Below are 13,707 nucleotides of genomic sequence, written 5' to 3'. Positions count from 1 at the left end.
AGCAGCAGCAGTCCCATAAAGCTCAACAGGCCGCACCCCTCCATGCAAAGCTTTTCATAATTACACCTTTCGTACCCTGCTCGCCCTCCGAGAATTGTACACTAGTGCTCAATCGAGCTAGCGCTCATCCCCCCACAAATGATATGCTTCCCTTAACAACAAATCCTAGTGGGCTTCTCACGCTGCTCTATGATCATGCCACAAGATCATTGGGGTCCTCGTGGTCTCCACAACATTCCCAAGAGTCTCTCAAAAACGGCTCTGATACCAATGAAACATCAACTGAATCAAAGGGCTTCTGTTAATTTCCTCCCAGCCACGGTTTCACAGTGATCTTCATCTCATGAGTATCCTTTTCTTTCACATCACCTTGAAGATCTCTCTCTGGAAACCTCCACCTAGCCCAATACTTGCAAAGTGGCCTCTTTTGTGCCATGTGTCCCACAAGGGACCTTACCCTTCTAGCCCCCTCATGGGCTCCCCTTTGCACCTCTTATCTAATGTCTAGGTTTGGGCGTGACCCTAGACCCAAACCCTCTAGGCCTCATAGTATGCAAGCACCGTCAAACCACAATCACAATACATGGTTTCGGGATTATTGTTGATGTAACAATGGGACACCTGGCCAGGGATTGTAGGAGGGGCCAATAAATTCAAATGCAAATCCTTTAGCTTCCTTATACTCCATCAATCACCCCTCTCTTTTCCTCTCTCCACTTCCCTCATCACAACGTCATCAAACATGCATCTCCTTATTGAGGCTACACTTGCAGTTTGTGGATCCTACTCAAATTCTTTGCCTTCCTTATACACTCCCCTTCACCCCTCTTTTGTCCTCTCTTGACTTCGTTGGTAACATCTCATCTTCCCACTCTCTCCTCCCCCATCCCCTCCCCCCCTCAAACACCATATTAGTGATTCTCGATGTTTTGGGAAAATAAATGGAGAGAGAGAACCTTATAGTCTCCCATTTTAGGATCCCTTCTTCATATTCTTCTCATCTATTTGGCCCATCTTCATTTAACAACACGATACACAATGCTCAGATAAGGGTAGATAAGAAAATTTTCATTATATGGGTATACATGAAATATATATAAAATTGATACAAAAGTGTCGAATCCGTCAGGTAGTCTAAGCTCTGAGGTCAGGGTCTACTTACGTGCCACCATCCAAATAAACCATCTGTTAAAAGAATATAGCTTAATTTGAGAAAATAGGTAACACCTGTGCTTCCTAGCTTGTTATCGCTTTACCTAGAAATAAAGACATCGCTATAGATTCTAAATAATTTTGAAAATTTTAGAAAATTCGTAAGGGGGGTAACCCATGCCCTCCATATCCCTGAATTGTAATTAAGGGCCAAAAAAATTAATTGAATTAAAGATGGGGATAATCCACACCCATGATCGGCATTAAAAATTAGTATAGAGAGTGAAAATTTTTAAAATTTTAAATTAATAAATGCAAGTAGATTATTAAATATTTATGAGATCAAAAATTAAAAAAATATTGCAGGAGGGTAATCCACATCCCTAAATGGAAATTAAGAGCCAAACAATATCATTGAATTAAAGATGGGGGATTAATCTACACCCATGAATGGCAATTGAGGAATAAAAACTTAATAATCAAAGTTAATGCCTATGTTTAAGAAAGCTGAAAAGAAACTAAGCAGTAAGGGTGATAATTGCATGTGAAAGAATTAATCAAGGAAATTTAACATAATTTGAATTTAGATAGATTGAAAAAATAAAAATATAGTTCTTGCTCTACAAGGAGGGTTTGTAGCATAAATTCAACCAAGGATTCATATGCAAGAGCAAAAAAAAGTTTTTAACTATGTGGATAGTTCACCACGATCTTGAAAAAATGCAATTAGTTTTAGTAAGGATGGGGAATGAGGCGAATTAAGCTAAGGTATTGGGCATTTGAAATGAGGGACATGGGATCAAGCTTAGGTATTGGGCATTTAATCAATGTGCGTATTCTGAAAAAATCATCTCCAAAAGCTTCTGGCTCCTTCGACTCACCGCCTCTGGCCTTCCACCTCACCTTTCTCTCTCTCTCTCTCTCTCTCTCTCTCTCTCTCACGCGCACGTCTGCCTCTAATATGTTTCATCTACTGTCCCTCTTAATTTTCATCCCTAAGCTTAATCTTCATTTTCCAAGGTCCCTCCCTTGGGACATATCATTCTACATGCAGCAACTCCTATGAACCGTGACGGGAATTTTGTGTGTAAAATTAGGGATGCGATTGAAGTGATTCATCAAGAAAATCATGAATAGATTGGATGCAGCAATTTTTTGAATTAGAGAGACCCATTGTGGATAGAACCATTTTTAAAAAAATCCCTTTATGTTAGTTTGAAATGGTCTATTAACTGACAATGTGGTGATATAATTTTTTCAAAGAGTTATGCTCCAACTAAATTAAAGAATTATGCAATTAAACTCTATGTGAATAGAATAAAATGGTTTGAAATAGCTTGTCCTTTGTTACCAAGTGTGAACCTTTTACCCATCACAATACCAAGTGTGTGACGTCTCATTTCTTGGAGCTTATAAAAGGGAGACTAAATAATTTTTCATTTCTTGAAACAGTTTTTTAGATTAATTTGAATGTTCTTGGAGCTTATAAGTGAGGAGTCGAAGATATTGTCTTTATTACATCATGTTAAGTTTTCTTTGTGAATGACTATCTTGTTTAAGTCATTTTTCCTAGGATATTGTAATGAGGTACAGAGAAATGATATTGTAATGAGGTTCTCTCTCTCTCTCTCTCTCTCTATCTATCTATGTGTATGTGTATAACATATGCATAAAAAAAGTACCAATATGGATACATACTTTTCCTTTTGATGCATAGATCCACACCTTGCTTGAGCTTAAGGTAGAGTATGAGCTTTCATGCATAAAAACTTAAGTGGTGCTTCTTGGATGTAACAGTATGGCTTATTGCCTTACCTTTTAATGCAAAGATCCATATTTTGTTTGAGCTCAAAGGTACAAAATGAGGATAAAGAGTTATTCGTGGAAAGGTCATAAAGAGGGAGATGGGAAAAAGTTCTTTCGAAGATCAAAGAAGAAAACTATCTTGTCGTTGATTGCAATATGTTAGTAGGGCTTTTTTAAGACAAAAGAGTGAAGGCATCCTTGCCATAGTTTTCATGGCTTATATTGGTTGGCATGGGCCTAATTATTGAAATGGAAAACATCGCCCTTGGATTTATGGAGAGCATCCTCTTTTAGTAAGAATTTACTTATCAATTGAGTTAAAAAACAATTTACCATAGCATACCACTCTTGGATTTATAGATCATGTGTAGAAAGGGTCAAGAGTCTGTGCCAGCTGTTTCTTGTCAGCGACAGTTTTTCAGTGACATGATTTTTTCGGTGCACCTCCAGGGTAATGTCCTTCTCAAATGATCTGGATCAGTACTACACACTTGCAAAATGCATTTTGTCAAGCACAAGTAGAGTGTCACTAGATTCTTAGAAGAAAATTCAGGTACTGTATTGACACGCTTAAATCAGTATGACTAGCAGCTCGTGGATTAGCTATGCATTAAAAGCTCTAGCTATGACTTTTGAAATCTATTGAACAGGGTCAGCTTATGCCCAAGATGTTCCTATAAATTCAACTACGAGCATGCTTAGTAATTACCATTAAGCTCATGCCCAAGCTGTTCCTATCAATTAAACTACGAGCATGCTTAGTAATTACAAGTAAGTCTGTAAGAAGCTTCAAGTCTTTCACGGGTTATGGAAAGAAACCCAACGTCCCAGTCATAAGAATTCTTATACAACACCAAGGGACTACTCTTATCAGGAGTACTCAACCTGTTAAGTCACTTTCAAAACCTGAATGAAATTGAAAATATGTGAAATTATTTAGCAGCTATGCACACTCGATGTTTGGAAGAAGCTTCGAGCATAAGCAGCAACATTGTCATGCACAATGATCTCAGGTGAATCTTGCAAGAGAGAGCAACAGAGCAGAAAATGACAAGTACAGAGACTTGTTAAAATAAGAAAGTAGTCGTTACAACTTAGCAACAAAGTCTCAACCAAAAAGGTGCCTTATGCTTATGAAGCCTTCCTATGGCTATCTATGCATCTAACAAAGCTCATTAAACATGCTTCACATGTGGTCAAAGCATAAAGACATACACTGTTTAAGCCTCGCTTCTATAATTCCGAGCATAACAATTTATACTTTGTTGCACACTGTGAACTGAATAGCCCTTTGGATTCCTAAAGAGAAACGCTTCCAAAAATTGTGTGTCTACACGGATCCTCCACTTACAGTGGAAAAGGGGGGACGGATCTTCAAGCTCGGCCCTACATAAAAACCACTTAGTTGTCGTTGATAGCATATCAGTAACCACCAGTGTCGGCAAAAATCACCACCATAGGAGCAATCGTCTTGAGCTCAAAAGTCACGGCTACCTGGAAACAAGCAAACAAGCAAACACCATTCACTCAACCTCTCGATCATAAGCACTTGGCCATTCTTCTTCAAACCTTCTTACAAGCAACGGGCCCTGTGTTTTCAGAGATTTGCTGAAAATAATTCACAGTGTTTCTGTTCACACCATTCATTTGAAATTTTCTTTTAAAAGATTGACGTCAAGTTTCTCGTGTGTTCAGCAGTGATCTAAGAATCTTATCCGGACTTAACGGCGGACCTATCTGTGGAAGAGCAAATATGACGCACATAGAAAGAAATTGCGCTTACCCGACGAGCCAAAGTAGTAATCATCAATGGCTTCCTTGGCAAGACGATCTGCATCCCGGTTTTCATTTCGCGGGACGTGCTCAATATCAAACCATCGAAACTGGTCGGCCAGCTCAGAGGCCGTGCCATGGAGTCCGCGCAAGTTGTTGCTCCTGACTTCCCAGGTCCCGGCAACTTGGTTAACAACAAGCCGGGAATCTCCGACGGCGCGGAGGTGACGGGCATCGTGATCGAGGGCAGCCTCTAAACCACGGATGAGGGCGGAGTATTCAGCGAAGTTGTTAGTGAGGGGGCAGCCGAGGTAGTCAGAGCAGTATTGAACGAGGGAACCGGAGGGCGAATAGAGGAGGAAACCAATGGCAGAGGGGCCGGGGTTGGGGCGAGAGGCACCGTCGAACTCGAGGACCCAAGGACGAGAAGGAGAGGAACGCATGGCTGATAGATAGACAGAAGGTGGAGGTGACAAACAAATGAACGGAGAAGAAGAAGACGAAGAAGCACCTTCAGCTGTAGCGATATCGTTACGTAAATAGAAAGTGCTCCTTACCGTCATTCCCCACGAGAATGTACAATCCCGTGACTCTAGTCTCGTCGAGATCCCAGGGTTAGCCACCCACTTTCTCCCCTCTTGACTCACTCTCATGCCTCCCCACGCCTCTCGACCCATCATGCCGCTTAGAGAACTTCCCCGTGTGCCCCGCCAGTCGCACTGTAGGAGCCTGCCTCACTATAGCAGAACAAATTTGTAGCCCCATGGCTAGCAAAACTCAGCGATGCGGTTCTGGTGGCAGTGGACTGCTAGTCTAGTGGCCTGGATTTCTCAAACTCCAGCCTATAGACTCGTTCGACTGGCAAAATGGGCATTTATTGGTGAAACTCTACACTTTTGGCTGGAGCGCAAGGCATCTGCAATGTGGTGGAGACCTGCAAAGAAGGTTCCACCCACTGCAGCCTGTCACATTTGCCCACCAGCAGCAGACAGGCGGGGATGGAATGAAGCTAAAGCTTCCCCTGTTGAACTGACAGCCTTCCCTCTTGAATTGGTGAGGCGGGGAGGCCCTCTTACACATTGGTCGAGAGCTTGCCCACTTGCTCTGAAAAATGCACTTCACCAAGGGCCGTACCCCAGGGGGCACGAATTGGCCTGGACGGATAATATTCCCCGCCCAATCAACCAGGCGAGGGAATTGTTCTTAAAAAAAATTAATGTGCCTTGCTCGAGGTGGGACTAGAACCCAAAATTTAATCCGCCTTGCTCGAGGTGGGACTAGAATGCACAACCTCGTACCACATAATGTTAGGCTTGTCCTTGCAATGTGTATGCATCACTACCCACCACATAAGATATCAATATGGGCAAGTGGCATTTAGATGTGTAACCACCGTGAATCTCTAGAGTCCAATCAAGCCCCTTACCTTTCATGTAAAAAGTGGCCACTTCCATAATCCATTTTTATCGATCGCTACTGCTCCACACAATGCCGGGAAGCACATGACTCTAGTGATATGTTGAAGGGTGCACAGGACACGCAGCACATTGGATACTGGAGGTTGAACAATCATTGCATGATGATGATGCAACAACGGCATCAAAGCACAGTTTGAGGATAGTTGATGGCAATTTTGCACCCCTTCTCTAGCCCTGCACATGGGGGAATGAAGCCGAATCACACTTTTCGATTGGAAAGTGCAGCTTGTGACCATTGGTCGCTCGCCGTGGGAAAATGCTCCCCCGACCCATTATCTCATACGTCAAGCACTTAGTCAAAGGAAAATGCATCTGAGCCATTAGATCAAGTCCATTTCATAATGGTGATTTAAGAGGTAATTGCGGGTTGTAGTAAATGTCAAAGATCGTGTCTCCATAGGTCTCCATCAAACTAGTAATCCTTGACAATCTAAAATCTGCTGAAGTCACCTTGGGTAAAAGTCGCACACGGCATTTGCTGCTCATTATTTTCCCCTCGGTGAAGGGTGTCCTCCAACCAAATTCCTACTCCTCGTCTCGTTTTTTCACTTAGTGGCTCCACCAATTCAACTCATTGTATTTTGGTTTTTTAGTCTCATAGACCCTTGTGTGATGTCTCTTGTGGCAACTCGCCACTGGGCGGGCTCCAACATAGACATCAGCAACAATGAGCTTGCAACTACCGTGGGAGAGACTAAGAAGGCAACAAAAAGTATTCTAGCCATCCTCGTACTCGATGAAGGATATGAGAATCTAGTCCAAAGTACTACTATTCACAAGCAAGTTTTGTCACTTGAAGAAACTTAGGACTTGGGCCATTCAATCAAGGAAAGGCCAATCCATAAAGCAAGCATTTGCAACTTGAAACAGAGGTAGAGGCAGAGGTAGAGAATCTTCAAAGAAGTGGACATCAACATCTCAACATTAAGGATTGGCCTAGTGGTAATTGCGCATACACTTGCACAAATAGTTTAGGGTTCCATCTCCCTAATCTGTCCTTAAGAATTTACCTTGAAAGGTTTACTCAACCCAAGGTAGTGAAATGGGATATCCCAAATCTCTTACTCAAACCAAGTGGGTATGTGGAAAATCAATTAGCTTGCTGATGATGTAACTCATGATGCTTGGCGACACATTGTGAGTGTTGTGAGAAGAATAGGATTGATCTCCCGATTCTCTTTAGTGTCCAAATGGCGGGTATCTCTCACAAGGGATTCCGCGAGGTTTTTGTCTAATCTGATGGCCTATTGGCAGTACATATGGGTGGCGGTTATCCTTGTAGTATTGGGAATTTGTAACATGCAGATGTTCAACAATGGGTGAAATCTTGGATGCTCCAGGAGGATATGCTCGTTTCCAATGTGAAGATGATGCTCACAAACCTTACTCAGCTAAATCGTGATTTGACAAGTTGGTTAGTGATTGGATACTTGTAGTGCATCAAAACCTTACATTGAGTTTGTTTGTTACTTGCAAGCGCAAGCCATAGGCAAAACGCCCCTTGTAGTAGCTGGCCAATTTTTTTAATTGTTTTTTTATGTGGTAACCTCCCCATAATATAAGTTGGACTCTTTATTTTTATTTGTATTTTTAAAATGTTAACCTTGGACTAAGATCATTAAAATGATGATGGTGCTTTTACACTAAAAAGCTATCATACCCGACGAACTTTGGGGCTTTTTCTATCCAAAGATGGCTATAGCCCACATCATAGGGTCCACCAGCCCGGGTTACATTGCAATTTCAACTTTGAATTTAACTCTACCAAGAATAATAAATCAGCCATTAGACTCATTTAAACTAGTCTGGTAGAAATATTTCTTAGGCATGTTCTCGCCGCACCACCTAATTATTCACACTCCAACTCAAGGAGGCAATACAACTTGAAGTCCTCTGTGGAGGATCATGGCCACTAAGTTCATTTACTCCACATGTAGTGAGAATGGGTCCCAAATTGCCACAGGCAATCAAGTAGGCCTTTCTAAAATCCCATAGCTAACTCCATATGCAGAATCCTTTCCTGCTTAGAGTTTGTGCATGAGCCACATCTAGTAGTGCTAAAGGTTTGCCCTGAGTCATTCGTAATGGCCCAACTCCACTGGATGTTCTCATAGACACTTGCATCTGCATGACAAACCACCTCTCCCTTTCCATAACATAAGATATTTGCAGGACTTTCATGCATCTACTAACCCTGCTGCATGATTTGACCTAGCAATCTTCAAAGGATACCATGAACAATTATTATCATACCAGGACAAATCTTTCCACCACCCCACCCCACAGCTCCTACCACTTTTTGCAAACCATTTAACTATGCCAACCGACATGGACTAACATTCAAAATTATGCTATGATAGCCACTTAACTAATAGAGAAATATTTCAAATCCTAACATTGGGGAGACCTAGCCCCACTCTCAAATTTGGCACCTTCATGGAATCCCAAGGAACATAATGTAAACGTCTCCTTCCCCCATCTTCTTCACATGAAAGGTAGTTTTTCAATCTCCAACCAATGGCTACACTTGAAATTCCAAATTGATGTCACATACCCAATGGTAGATGCCAGAACCTGTGAATCACCAACACTCGTGCATTTCAAACCTTGCTCATGCTATGCAAGCCTCGGATCTTCTACTAAGCTTTTCCTTAAACTAGTCAAACCTTTGTCTAAGGGACAAATGCAACCTTAAAGGAGCACCCAAATCGCGGATCACTTGACCTCTGTGCATCCATATGACCAGCAGTTGCTCAACCCACTTGGAAGGAGAACCAAGCTCCACCTAAAAAACAAATGTCGTAGTCCAGCTACAAACTGATCATTAGAAAGGTTAAGAATTTTAATTAGTTAGATGTGGAGATCTGATCATTAGTGTTATTAGTTAGATGTGGAGGCATGATCATTAATGTTAATTAGTTAGATGTGGAGATATGATCATTAGTGTTAGTTTAAACTTGATTGGACTTTGAGGGATCCCTTAGTCATGAAGGATGATACAACCTCTTAGTCATGAAAGGTGATATGCCAAAATCATTTGAATTGAATTATTTTGCCTTGAATAAAATTTTGGAAGTATGCATAAAAGTGATTTCACGCATCAAGCCATATCCAATACATACTAATTTGTGGTGGATCAATTTGACATTGGTACATTGAAATGATGTTGTCAGAAATGCCCTTTCAAGATATCACATTTTTTGGGGCTTTTAGATACTTGAAGTCCTGGAGTGTTCTAAACAATAATTGTACAATGTTATACATATGATTAAGTACATTGAAATGATTTTGTCAGAAATTCCCTTTCAAGATATCACATTTTTTGGGGCTTTTAGATACTTGAAGTCCTGGAGTGTTCTAAACAATAATTATACAATGTTATACATATGATTAAGGCTTTTAGATACTTGAAGTCCTGGAGTGTTCTAAACATTAAGGCTTTTAGACACTTGAAGTCCTGGAGTGTTCTAAACAATAATTATACAATGTTATACATATGATTATTAAGGCTTTTAGACACTTGAAGTCCTGGAGTGTTCTAAACAATAACTATACAATGTTATACATATGATTAATCATATGTATAACATTGTATAGTTATTGTTTAGAACACTCCAGGACTTCAAGTGTCAAAATCATATGTATAACATTGTATAGTTATTGTTTAGAACACTCCAGGACTTCAAGTGTCTATAAAAGCCCCAAAAAATGTGATATCTTGAAAGGGCATTTCTAACAAAATCATTTCAATGTACCAATGTCAAATCATATGTATAACATTGTATAATTATTGTTTAGAACACTCCAGGACTTCAAGTATCTAAAAGCCCCAAAAAATGTGATATCTTGAAAGGGCATTTCTAACAAAATCATTTCAATGTACCAATGTCAAATTGATCCACCACAAAATAGTTTGTATTGGATATGGCTTGATGCATGAAATCACTATGCATACTTCCAAACTTTTAGTTAGGCCACAATAATTCAAGTCACATCACCCTTCATATGTTAGGGTTTCCATCATAAAGAATGTATACATATATTTCCATCATAAAGAGAACTTATAACTTCATTCAATGTCATGGTCTTAGATACAACTATCCTAAGCCCAACACCATGTACAATGCCATTAAAGTTGGGCTTTACAAAGTGGACAAATTGATCTAGTTGGCAAGTAATCTACTAGACAATAAAGATGAAATTTATGGCCACAAGGTAGAGAGTAATAGCCAGTACAATTATCAAACAAACATTGGCATATTGGGCACAAGAAATTGTATGGGCTATCAAAGGGAAGGGGTTGCATGACATAAGGTTGTGAGGATGGATGCCAATTGCATCTCCAATTAGTGCTGCACGTGCTTCATGGGCCTCTTATCGCAACTGCGTGTTGAGTCCTCTACGCTCTTCAATTGGGCACGTAGAGCAATAATCTCATCCTGCAGCTCTAGCTCGATTCACAATCTTTTAGTTTCTAGGCATTGGACCTGCTCGAACTGTCTACCATGCTCTCTTTGCGGAGTTGCACCACTTATTGCTCCAGTGGGCCACACGCACCCTTCAATGCCCTGGACAATTGTCATTGGGTGATCGTCACTTCTATATACGCTTGTCCTTGTGAGAAGAGGTATCCACCTATATAGCCTTAATGAAGTGTGCGTACAAGAATTTGGCAAAGTAATTTGCTACTTCATTATGGTGTGGGTCCTTACCATATACCTCAATGTAGATTTGCTTAGCATTTTGCCAAATCCGTTTGTCTCGGCAACGGTTTCCTCTTCCAAAGCCTGAGGTTGCCTCTTCATCGGCCTCTAAGGGCTAGATTGCCAAGAGCTCTTGTTTGGAGACTAGCTTGTTTACTTCTTTCCATTGCATGCCTGCAAAACCAATGCCCATGGTGTTCATTTCTAGTTCGTCATAGATACTTATTGACAATATATTTAGACAGAAATTGAATTATTAAACATATAGACCTCTAAGTTGAGCATACATGAATGTACGTGCAATAGTCTCTGGCACATGCTCGGGCGCTGCGTTGGCAACCCTGCATAGGTGCTCAAATTGTAACCATTAATGCTTGCCTCTTCAGCCTCCTCTTGCATCAATGGACGCTTTCTTACTCTTCTAGAGACTTCCTCCTCCCTATGCGAAGGAGGAGTATCCTCTCCTTATGACATTTTCGAATAGTGTAGTTCGGATAGTGTAGTATAGATAAATGCTCAGAGTGCAATAGTATGCAAAGTCTACATGCATCAAATTCAACATTTGTGAGTTTATCTTATGTGAGATAGGACACAAGATGCAAATGTCATGTGCAATATGCTTGATGAAAGATGAAGATGTTACATAGGCTATGCAAAAATGTACATGTTGCAATCTTTCCGTAATATAAATGGTCGTACATCCACAACATAAATGGCATCTTTTCGAATTATAAATGCTTTCAAGCCCAATAATTTTGTTTTTGAACAAGAAGTTTATTACGATAAGTTTGACAGACACATGGTGTCCCAAAAATATTACAAGGCAAAAAATGTGGCTTATCTTCCAAAACCATCCACAAGTGCATGGATGATATGGAGGATATTCTTACAAAAGACATTGATTCGAGCAATATCTTCCTTCTCCAATTTAGCTTGAACTTCCCCGCTTGTTGTGGCCATTAGATCCACTCCTCCTCTTAGAACATGGTGGAAGCAGCGTGTGAACCTGCCCTGGTCCATTGGCAGAATTTGAAGGAACTACAACAAGCTACTGCCATTCAAGTATGGCATGATGGTCCATTGGCAGAATTTGAAGGAACTGCAACAAGCTACTGCCATTCAAGTATGGCATGATGGTCCACAATGGCTCTTCCCGGGTTGCTGCGATCACACGTACATGGACTGGGTGTAAAATCTGCATGAGTTGTTCTCTCCTTGCTTCTCATGTACGCATCCCAATATTTCCCTTGTACTTCTTTCTTACATATTCCACGTGATATGGCAACCCTGCAGCTCCTAACAACCGCACTTTAAAAACAATTCCATAGGATCCTGAGCCAATTTTCTCACCAACTTGGATCTCGCTCTTCATGACATAGGCCAAGATTGACACTCTGTCTATGTTACTAGCCACGTGCTGTGCCCTTTGAACCTTATCACCTCTCAATGGTTGAGAGGGTATAGAGGCTGGTTGCTCTTCACCTGCAGCCAAGGACGTAGCTTGCCCATAAGCTGTTGCAGCCTTCTTTTCCCAGCTCTTAGCCATTATGACACGGCGATTTGATGCAACGACCTTACTCTTGTTCTTGGCCCATACACTCATCCATTGTGTTAATTTAAAGACATCAACAAAGCATGGCATCTGTCTCCCATTGACCTGGCTCACAAGGTCATCATGACCTTCAGACTGCAAACTGGTCTTAACATCATCAAGAATCCTCCTCTTTATAGTGCTAACTCCCTCGAAACTAGATAGGGTTGACTCCATCTCACTCTCCTCCATGTTGCACACCCAAATAAAAAAGGCATCCCGAATGCTTCTCATCACTCTCTTGCACTCGCCCTTACTTAGCTCTTCCCTTACTTTTTGCTTAATGTGAGCAGTTGAGGCCATGCTTGTGATTAGATCTTGCTGTGTGTGTGCAGAAAGCTTTCTCACTTGACACTAGCAAATAGTTGCAGTTGCCACATAATAGTGAGCAGGCAGGCATCTGACAATAACTCCCACCCTATGTATTCGTAAGTTTTTTAATTACATGAAATGCAAATGAGTTATCATGCTGCATGCATTAATGTAAAAGTTTGAAGATAAATAACTTTCAATGCAACAAATGAAGGGACATGATCCCAAGAGGCGTACCCTTGCACACCCCCCAAAACTCTACAAATGTTGCATATACCTCTAGAATGTTGCATATACCTCTAGAACAATATTTGACTGACAAGAAGGGAAGAGTATTCAGAATCCATGAGGAAACTAACGTCGTTTTGGAATTAGAAAAAGTACATAGAGCAATGTCCAAATTTTATCGAACGATGACCAAAGGTCCAGTATGAATTCACTAGTTCAAACATACAATTGGATTTCTTTCAACTTTGTTATTGCATGAATTATTAAATAAAATAATGCAAATTAAGTATGAAATAATAAAAGGTCAAAATATTGAAAGCATTGCTCTCAATAAAGAGGGATCTACACTTTAATGTTATTAAAAAAGAACCTATATATTAGGTGATGTTAGACAATGGCACTTAGTGGCTTGTAGCCTTTTGAATTCCAAAAGAAGTTCACAATGTCTTGGAGTAATTTTTTTCCCCTTTTCTTGAAGTAGCATTTGTCATAGTGCAGCATATAGAATATCATCAATGATCTTTAAATCAAGGGAATAACCTATTTTTTGAACAAATGGGAGAAGTAACTATAGAATCGCATTTAGCAGCATTGTATTTAGTGGCAGTCAAAGTCTTATATGGATTTGAATGTGGTCCAAAATACACAACATTGTTGTCTTTTT

The sequence above is a fragment of the Dipteris shenzhenensis genome, chromosome 6, assembly GCF_047967505.1.
Source record: "Dipteris shenzhenensis isolate YYH24624 ecotype China chromosome 6, Dip_SZ_1.0, whole genome shotgun sequence".
NCBI classification, from domain to species: Eukaryota; Viridiplantae; Streptophyta; class Polypodiopsida; order Gleicheniales; family Dipteridaceae; genus Dipteris; species Dipteris shenzhenensis.
This window is presented reverse-complemented; position numbering follows the sequence as displayed.